General features: G+C 40.6%; 1 protein-coding gene across 6 annotated transcripts in view; it reads right to left on the bottom strand.

Moving 5' to 3' along the window:
• Window positions 1-10,353, bottom strand: part of thrb (thyroid hormone receptor beta) — a 161,127-nt gene that overhangs the window by 59,798 nt on the left and 90,976 nt on the right. For 5 of the 6 annotated variants that reach the window (XM_034131139.1, XM_034131140.1, XM_034131137.1 and 2 more), the window contains exon 2: window positions 8,432-8,484. The exons of the other annotated variant lie outside the window; for it this stretch is intronic. The gene's annotated coding sequence lies outside the window, so the exon portion shown is untranslated. The remainder of the gene's footprint in view (window positions 1-8,431; window positions 8,485-10,353) is intronic. 6 annotated transcript variants of the gene reach the window in all.

The raw sequence follows: 10,353 nt of genomic DNA, 5'->3' as shown, positions 1-10,353 counted from the left end.
GGCTTAACGTTTGTTTTTGGTCTCAAGGGGATTCTTTGTTTCTGCGGATGTAGCAGCGAGGCTAAAAGACAACGTCATGTCTTAATCAATGAAACCCACAAAGGAAGTAAACACACCACCAATGAGAGGCTGCTCCTTCCAGTTAAATCTGATTTGTTGTTGTTCTTCCAAGTCAGATTAGTGGCTGTCTTTTGCAATTAATTCACCAGAAATACCAACATGACTGCGGCCAGGATGAAGTCAGACTGGACTTTTGTTTCGTCTCATTTCTAACCTTTGAAAGCTGTTTTTCTCCAACAACCCATTGTCAGTATATTGGAAACAGACGATCTTATTCGCTGGCAGACATTTGTTTTAAGAAACTACAACTTTATATCTGAACTGTTTATTTATTGGTGATAAACTCAAAGCCTGTTAGACAGCTGATTTGTTTGGCTTTATTTGAAATAAAGAGAGTGAATGAAACGAGCCAGAAGGACGAGGGAAAAAAAGAAAGCCAGAAACGAAATGAGTCATTCAAGAGTTTGGCATGCTGACAATGATGATGTGAAACACCCAAAACCTCAAAGTTTCAGATTGTTTTGCAGCAGCTTTCCAGTAACAGAATGCTGTTTCAAACCGTTAACATTTACAACTTCAATCAAATGGAAACCTGTTCATATGCTCTCTGAAATTCAAACGTTTTCACCACAACTCCACACTCACGGTATTAGGTTATCAAGATACAACAAAAGGTAACTGCAGACCTTCTGTTGCCCCCCTGCAAAATAAACGTTTATAATAGAAAGATTTATTGGCTATAGTGTTGGCGCGATAGGTGGAACTAATGTACTGTAACTCAGCCTTCTAGTAGGACCCCTTAGAGCAGGGGTGTCAAACTCAAGGCCCGTGGGCCAAATCCGGCCCGTGACTTCAGCTTTGCAAGAGCTTGCAAAGAATATAATATGTTTATTATACGGTTACATGCCGCTTTACAGAAGCACGTTGCCCATAAACTACATGTCCCACAATGCATCTCAAATTTGACTTTTTTCTCAGAATTTGACACTTTTCCTTCAAAATATGCCTTTTTCTCAGAATTTGACTTTTTTTTTTTTTTATGTTACGTTTTTTTTCAAAATGTGGCTTTTCTTTTTAAATCATGTTGTGACATTCTCACTGAAGAGACTTGCAATTATTTGCCCTAGACTTCTGCTTTCAGACGTAGTTCATTATGAGGTTATTAATGATCCAATGCAGAGGCAATAATGTAATATAATACATTATTTTATATATATTTATATATATGTATATTCATATAGTCTTAAAGTTACAACCGGCCCTTTGAGTGCAACCATAATGCTGATGTGGCCCGCGATGAAATTGAGTTCGACACCCCTGCCTTAGAGCGTTACACCACCACTGGCCGGCTGAAACGCTCAGGATAAAACAACAACATCTCCGACCACAAGCTGCTCTCTTTTTACTTCAAGTACGCTTCAATCCTAGACGTTGAGAGACTACAAACTGTTGCTGTGATTTGACAGAAGAGGAGGAGAAACCCGGATGTACAGCAGAGATTGAACTGAAGTTTATATTCAGTGTTACAGCAAATACTGTGTTATCTGATTCAATATTAACTTAGTTACTAAAACAAGTGCTGTAAATAAAAAACTACTGAAACAAAGAACTGTTACTTTAAGTCACAGTAATCAGGTTATTTTTATACTTTGATACTCAGATTAGGTTACATGTCTTTACAGGTAACTCTGACGGATTACATTTTAAAGTAACCCTCTCCACCCTTCTTGTTTTTTACTTTGCGGTCGAGCACTTCTTCCTCTTGAGTTCAACTCATTATCTGAACCACATCCTGCCTGACAGGAGCTGCAGGAACTGTTTGTTCTTTGCATTTCTGCAGCAAACAACAACAAGAATGTAAACCCAACAACATCACATTCAGAACCACACCTTCTCCTGAGGACACCTTAAGAAAAACAAGCATTATGCAACGACGCAGAGGTGGACGACGTACTTAAATAGCAAAACTTAATTGTTAAAATACAAGAAAAAGTCCTGCATTGAAGAGGCCCTTTTATGCTTTCGGGCGTTTTCCCTTTTCTTGTAATGTGTTCTATGGGTTTGTGTGCATGTAAATGGTCTGCAGAGGCTAAAATCTGTGTGTTCCCTGGCCCTAAAATGAACATTCGAGTGTCTCTTTAAGTAAAAGTATAGAATGATTGGAACAGATCATTGAATAAGAGAATAAAGTACAATATGTGCTTCTAAAATGTTGTGGAGAAGATGTTAGTAGTGAAAATACAAAGTACCTCAAACCTGTATACAATACTTGATTAAATATACTTTTCCAACGCTGCAAATACGATTAATTAAACATATTTGGATACACTACTCTATTCTGGGAAGTGTAGTTTTCAGTGTGTTGGGAACTTTACCCATACTGCTGCTTTAATTTGAGCAATTTGTTATTTCTAAGTAACATATTAAATTACAAATACCCCTTAATAAGAGGCTTTAAATACATTCATCAGTACCTTTAAGATAAATAAAGTTAATAATAATACATTTTATTTATAAAGGCGCCTTTCAAGGCTCTCAAGGTCGCCGTACAAGGTTCAACAAAACAAAAAAACACGACAATATAGTCAATCAATAAAAACAGAAAAGCAGAGGATGTGCGATGTGATCAGAGTGGAAATGCCAGTGTGAAGAGATATGTTTTGAGACATAACTTCCATCTTATCTTAACTTAAAGGGGACCTATCATGCAAAATGCACTTTTTGATGTCTGTTATACATAAAGATGTGTCCCCGGTGTGTCAGGGAACTCATGCAGCGTCAGAAAATAAAACCCTCTCTTTTCCTCCGTACCCAAATCTCTAAAAACTGGGCTACAACGGAGCTGATCCAGATTTGCGTCCGATATGACGTAATATCTGAAATGTGGACCCACGGCCCTATCAGAAACGTTGCTATCAGAAACAATGCCCGACTGTTTTGGACGTAATATGGTCGGTGCATGTTTACATTAGCATCGCTAACACTCAGAGCTAACCTGTACTGGAGAGCATGTGTGTGAAGAAGCAGGAAATAAAAAGGAACTCACCTTGTGGTATAACCGGCAAGAGAGAAAGCCTTTGAGCTCCATACTGTTTCAGAGAGAATCCTTGATAATCCATGATATGGCGTTTCATCACCGCAGTATTTAGTTTAGACAGTAGCTGCCGGGTCCCGCATGAGCTCAGCCCCCTCCTTATTTATTTTAAAGCTTTATACCCCAAATCAGCACTTTTGAAACAGGAAGTGAAATAGAGGGATCTGAGGCATGGCTAGAATGGGTGATCTGTTTGGTATTTTGAGCAAAACACTTCATAGACATGTTTTTTATATATGTTTATATATCCGAGACCTATGCTATTGCCTAAAAATAGCATGATAGGTGACCTTTAATACATCCATGGTTTCCACGTTGGAATCGCTGTCTTTCTGAAACATATTGAGAGTTATGATGAATCTGAGCTAAAGAAACTGAGGTTCAAACAACGAGCAGAAACAGAGGTCTGACACTGACTTTCATCCAATTCAAAAACATGATGCATCCCATTAATGCTCATCATGTGAACAACATCTTGTTAACACTGTGAGCCATGTTCATATCAACTCTGACTGCTTTGTGCACACATGTCTGCACAGCCCTCCACTTTCAAATATAATACACTGTAGTTTAAATATACTCATCGTCCTAAGTGTTTTTTTAGTTTTTTTTAGCTTTTAAGGTTCTTTGTAAAGTTACATTTAAACTTGGTGTACATACTTGTCTTTAGCATCCTTTTTTTATGCTAAAAGCTTCTAAAGGATTAACTTTATATTGGATTTATGATGGGTGATGTTAAAGAGTAATCCAAAAGTAATGTAACTAGAAGCGTAACTAAGTACTTTCAGCAGAGAGTAACTAAGTAAAGTAAGGGATTACTTGTTTCTAAAGTAACTAGTAGTGTGTAATGCATTACTTTCTTTTGAGTAACTACCCTGGAAGCAACCCAACAGTATACAACTGTTTTAATAATAATAATAATAATAATAATAATAATAATAATAATACATGTTATTTAGATAGCGCTTTTCCTTGTGCTCAAAGCGTTTGACGTAGATCCAAAAGTACTCGCATGTTAATATGGACGAACGTTTGGCGCCTCACCACAGACAGACAGACAGTACTTGAAGATAAAAAGAGGGGAGGGGGGAGCATGTTCAAATCACTGACAATGTACAATCAGTACATTTGGGGGAGGGCAGGAAACAGGAAATAGGCGCAAATACAGTACATGCTGTTCTTTTCCCACGTTGTTTGCATTGAAAGGATGTCGATTACAGCCGGTTTGTTCCTGATAACGTGTGTTTATCATGAACTCATGCTGCACGTTTACTTGTTTGTTTTTGCCTCTTGCTGTAATTGAATTGCTGTAAATCTTATTTTCTGGTGTTTTGCGTGTTGTGTTTTATTATTATGCGTGTTGTTTTGTTTCTTTCCCTTAACTGTTAAAGGTCACCTATTATGCTAAATCCACTTCTCCATGTCTGTTCTACATCAGCATGTGTCCCCTCTTCTTCATGTCTCTTCTACATCAGCATGTGTCCCCTCTTCTTCATGTCTCTTCTACATCAACATGTGTCCCCTCTTCTTCATGTCTCTTCTACATCAACATGTGTCCCCTCTTCTTCATGTCTCTTCTACATCAACATGTGTCCCCTCTTCTTCATGTCTCTTCTACATCAACATGTGTCCCCTCTTCTTCATGTCTCCTCTACATCAACATGTGTCCCCTCTTCTTCATGTCTCTTCTACATCAACATGTGTCCACTCTTCTTCATGTCTCTTCTTCATCAACATGTGTCCCCTCTTCTTCATGTCTCTTCTACATCAACATGTGTCCCCTCTTCTTCATGTCTCTTCTACATCAACATGTGTCCCCTCTGTGGAAAGAGACTCTGAAAGTTTCAGGAACAAAGATTCTCTCTCTTTTTGTCCTGATCCATTTATATAAAAACCTGTCTGAAAATGAGCTGATCAGATTTCGGCCACTTTATGATGTCATAACGATGTTTTGTCTTGTGTAACCATTAGCCAATCAGCAACCAAGGTAACCCCCCCCCCCACCTTATCACCTGAATCTCCTCCTAGACCACCATTGAGTTCTTTTTAACCAAATCTCTCTCAGAGGGGCGTGGGGAGGGGCTCCTTATTTTCATCTAAAGTAACAGACAGAGAATCAGCACTTTGGACACAGGGCTGAAACAGAGGGGATTATGGGTAATGCTGCAATGATCTGTTTGGTGTTTCAGCCAATCAGAGACATGTTCTGGATATATCTGAGACCTATAATATATTGATGAAAAACAGTATAATAGGGGACCTTTAATACTTCTTATTTCACCAATGAAAGGATCTTTGTTTTGCAGCACTTAGAGACTCAGACTGACGTACATTATATGCAAAGCAGAAGATTAGATGCTTCATTCAGCTGTTATAAAAAAGAGTTGTTTTGTAAACTGCACAAAGGGCATCGGGCCCTCATCTGCGTCTAAATATCAGCTGTGACTCAGCAGCAGTCATAGTCTGAACTGATATGCATCTGATTTTTTGGGTGACATTCATGATAAGAGTGGATCTTGATCCGTCCACCATTATTCCCCGGGCTCTCTAATACTTAATGTACCAAGCTGCATCAAACTATGCAACGTGACACTGGCTCATCTTCATGGCAACTGGGATCAGAAAAAGGGCAGCAGATGGTGTTTTCATTAAAGAATTCAGGCTGACAGAAGAACCAACCGAATGGCTCTCCGGTGCACTAATCAGATTACATTACAGAGGAAAGAACAGTCAGGTTGATGTCAGAAAGATTCTCTGATGCAAGTCAACGTGTTCCTGATACACTGTGCACAGTCATGAAAGTGTTAAAATAATGCATCCATGGAAATATCATCCATGAAATGCTATAACTTTCTTCAGTGAAAACAAAGCCATTAGAAAAAGCTGGAGATAAAAGTCACCTGCTAATGTTCTGAAGGTGATTCATTGTTAGGACACAGAGAAAAGGAACTGCATGGAGTGAAGCTAATGTATTTTTAAAGGCCGACAAAGTGCAGTGATTAGTCTTACACATGGAAATATGTCAGCAGGAGAGGACTCTTTAAAGTAGAGACACTACATACTGATATACACCAGAACATCAGCAGGAGAGGACTCTTTAAAGTAGAGACACTACATACTGATATACACCTGAACATCAGCAGGAGAGGACTCTTTAAAGTAGAGACACTACATACTGATATACACCTGAACATCAGCAGGAGAGGACTCTTTAAAGTAGAGACACTACATACTGATATACACCTGAACATCAGCAGGAGAGGACTCTTTAAAGTAGAGACACTACATACTGATATACACCTGAACATCAGCAGGAGAGGACTCTTTAAAGTAGAGACTCTACATACTGATAAACACCTGAACATCAGCAGGAGAGGACTCTTTAAAGTAGAGACTCTACATACTGATATACACCTGAATATCAGCAGGAGAGGACTCTTTAAAGTAGAGAAACTACATACTGATATACACCTGAATATCAGTAGGAGAGGACTCTTTAAAGTAGAGACACTACATACTGATATACACCTGAACATCAGCAGGAGAGGACTCTTTAAAGTAGAGACTCTACATACTGATATACACCTGAATATCAGCAGGAGAGGACTCTTTAAAGTAGAGACACTACATACTGATATACACCTGAATATCAGTAGGAGAGGACTCTTTAAAGTAGAGACACTACATACTGATATACACCTGAACATCAGCAGGAGAGGACTCTTTAAAGTAGAGACACTACATACTGATATACACCTGAACATCAGCAGGAGAGGACTCTTTAAAGTAGAGACACTACATACTGATATACACCTGAACATCAGCAGGAGAGGACTCTTTAAAGTAGAGACACTACATACTGATATACACCTGAACATCAGCAGGAGAGGACTCTTTAAAGTAGAGACACTACATACTGATATACACCTGAATATCAGTAGGAGAGGACTCTTTAAAGTAGAGCAAAGAGAGCTTCAGTCTAGATGTATTAAACCGTAGACAGAAATCCTTTCCTCTTCGGTTTTTGTAATTAAAGTATTGCATTTTATTAGTGTGCACTGCTAGACCACTGCTTTAAAAAAAATGCTTTTGCCTTGAGTGTCTCGCCTCAACAACATCCAAACCTTGAGTTTTATTTAGCAGCTATTCTGAATCCTAAAGCCGCCAGCAGAGAGCACTTAAAGGCCTTCTTTCATGCTGCTCTCTTGCTCCAAAGCAGCAGGAAACAGCTGCTAAAAGCATCTAAAAAGGTGAAATAAAAACTCCAACATGGACGAGAAGTCCTTGACCTTCTCAGAAATAATAATAAATCTTGCTTAAAAGTGATCCAGATTTCACTCGGCTCTATGGAGAACATAGCTGCCAAAGAAACAGCATAAACAGACACATCATGATTCAGCAGAGATATGAGCTGAATTACAGTACACCTCGCAGCTGCTGGAGTTTCTCTCTCCATGTGTGTGTGTGTGTGTGTGTGTGTGTGTGTGTGTGTGTGTGTGTGTGGTAGAGATGGGTGAGTCCTGATTCATCATTAACCCGGATCCTAGTAATGAGCTGGTCGTGACGAGCCTCCCCTCTCGATTAACCCGAGTCCTTTGAGTCCTATACCTGGTGACGTACAAATTAAAACTATAAATTGCGTTTATTTTCTCGCTATTCTCCTTATAACATGTGAAATCACATTACAACGTACCCCAGTCCATCTGCCTAGCCTTTAGCAAGTAGGATAGCTGCCAGAAGTTATCGTTTGGCTCAGGGGACGCGGATCAGTGAAACTTCCTGCAGACTCGTGCGGACTCAGAGCCGTAACCGTAGCAGATCCAGAGATCCAGAGATCCAGGCAGACTCATCATGCACGAGTAAACAGCAGACTCAGATTCGCCAAATCGCAAAATAACCCTTTTCTTATTAAAGCAAAAGACACTGTGTGGCGGAGGTTAATGTAACGTTAGTTTAATATGCTCGTGAAATGCAACAACTTTTCGGTTTCACCGGTAGGATTTCTACGCTCTTGGTGATGCTGACTCATATGACTCAAAGGACTCGTATGATCCGGATCTCTTCAATGACTGACTCAGAAGACTCCGAGTCCGTAAAAGGATCCGGATTTGCCATCTCTAGTGTGTGTGTGTGTGTGTGTGTGTGTGTGTGTGTGTGTGTGTGTGTGTGTGTGTGTGTGTGTGTGTGTGTGTGTGTGTGTGTGTGTGTGTGTGTGTGTGTGTGTGTGTGTGTGTGTGTGTGTGTGTGTGGAGGAGTTGAGCAACATGAAGGTCTTACCAGAGGAAGTGAAGTCTGCGCTGAGGAGCTGCTGAGCTCCCCGAGAGAAACACCTGCAAAAACACACACACACACAAAGAGAGACAAAAGAGCTGAGTCAAGCTAATGAGCAACCAAGATAACAATCAGAACAGAAAACAGGAAGGGGAGGAAAAGTCGCAGACATGATGTCTTTAAAACCCATTGACCCAACATGGAGGGGGTTTGATTTGACGGTGGACATTTTTGCACTTCAACACATACATTAAACCAGGGGTCGGCAACCCCTGGGTGGCACGCGGCACCGTAACCAGTGGCACACTAGGAATAAGTGGACAAAATATTTATTTTATTTTCGGATCCTGAACGAGACCGCCGCCAGAGCGCGTCTCCCCGTTACCTGCAGAAGGAAGCCATGCACGCAACGCAGCCCCACTCAAAAAGGCCGATCGCGAGACATAAAATACATGACACTTTTCTCTGTGTGCGGCAAAACAAGCTCGCCAAAATCGCTTCACCAGTCTGGCAGTATTTTAAGGTGTCCGAAAAAGACAATAAAATAGCGGTATGCAACGTGTGTGAAGCAGAAATCCTGCAGCTCCACCCGCTGTGACGGACCGGTTAGCTATTTGATCTACCTTTGGAACTAGTTATACATATATGTATTCTACACTGTCACTCATTACTGGATCAGTGAGCTGCATGAGATACTGACAGGCTGTCAGAGAGAGAGAGAGAGGGGGAGAGAGGAAAAGAGAGCGCTTCCGCTCATTTCTCCCGTGTTATTATCCAAAGTTAATGTAAACTTGAATAATGTAGGCTACTTCATTTGAATGTAACAATTATGTTGGTTGTTGTTTGTGGAAGCGCCAGTGAATGGCACTTCATATCAAAAAGGTTGCCGACCCCTGCATTAAACTATAAGGAACAGATCTGAGAAATGTTGGAGGGATTCTGGATTAGTGGGGGTATTCACATTTATTTTAAGAAGGACTGAAGATCATGGATTTCTGGAAGAATCTTAAAAAAGAGGTGCTTTAAAGGTCACCTATCATGCTATTTTTAGGCAATAGCATAGGTCTCAGATATATAAAAATATATAAAAAACATGTCTATGAAGTGTTTTTTTCAAAATACCAAACAGATCACCCATTCTAGCCATGCCTCATATCCCTCTATTTCACTTCCTGTTTCAAAAGTGCTGATTTGGGGTATAAAGCTTTTTAAAAAATAAGGAGGGGGCTGAGCTCATGCGGGACCCGGCAGCTACTGTCTAAACTAAATGCTGCCGTGATGAAACGCCATATCATGGATTATCAAGGATTGTTTCTGAAACAGTACGGAGCTCAAAGGCTTTCTCTCTTGCCGGTGATACCACAAGGTGAGTTCCTTTTTAGTTCCTGCTTCTTCACACACATGCTCTGTGCAGCAGTGGTTCAGTCTGTAGGGGATTGGACTTTGGACCGAAGGGTCGCCGGTTCACGTCCCGATCAGACCAAAAAATACGGAGTGTGGACTGGTACTGGAGAGGAGCCAGTTCACCTCCTGGGCCACTGCCGAATTGCCCTTGAGCAAGGCACCTAACCCCCAACTGCTCACTGGCGCCGGCTAGACTGGCTGCCTCCGCTCTGACCTCTCAACTGCATGTGCATGTGTGCATATAACTGTGTGTGTATTTGTATATATATGTGCATGATGTAAAGTGTGTACTGTATGACCTGTATAAAAACTCGTGTGTGTACGACAGAGTGGAAACTGAATTTCCCTCTCAGGGGATTAATAAAGGTCCATCTTCTTCTTCTTCTTCTTCAGTTAGCTCCGAGTGTTAGCGATGCTAATGTAAACATGCACCGACCATATTACGTCCAAACGCGTCGGGCATTGTTTCTGATAGGGCCGTAAAGCCAGCCTACATTTCTGATATTACGTCATATCGGACGCAA

Source organism: Trematomus bernacchii, unplaced genomic scaffold (genome assembly GCF_902827165.1).
Source record: "Trematomus bernacchii unplaced genomic scaffold, fTreBer1.1, whole genome shotgun sequence".
NCBI classification, from domain to species: Eukaryota; Metazoa; Chordata; class Actinopteri; order Perciformes; family Nototheniidae; genus Trematomus; species Trematomus bernacchii.
The sequence above is the reverse complement of the archived record's forward strand: the minus strand, read 5'-3'. Positions and strand labels throughout refer to the sequence as shown.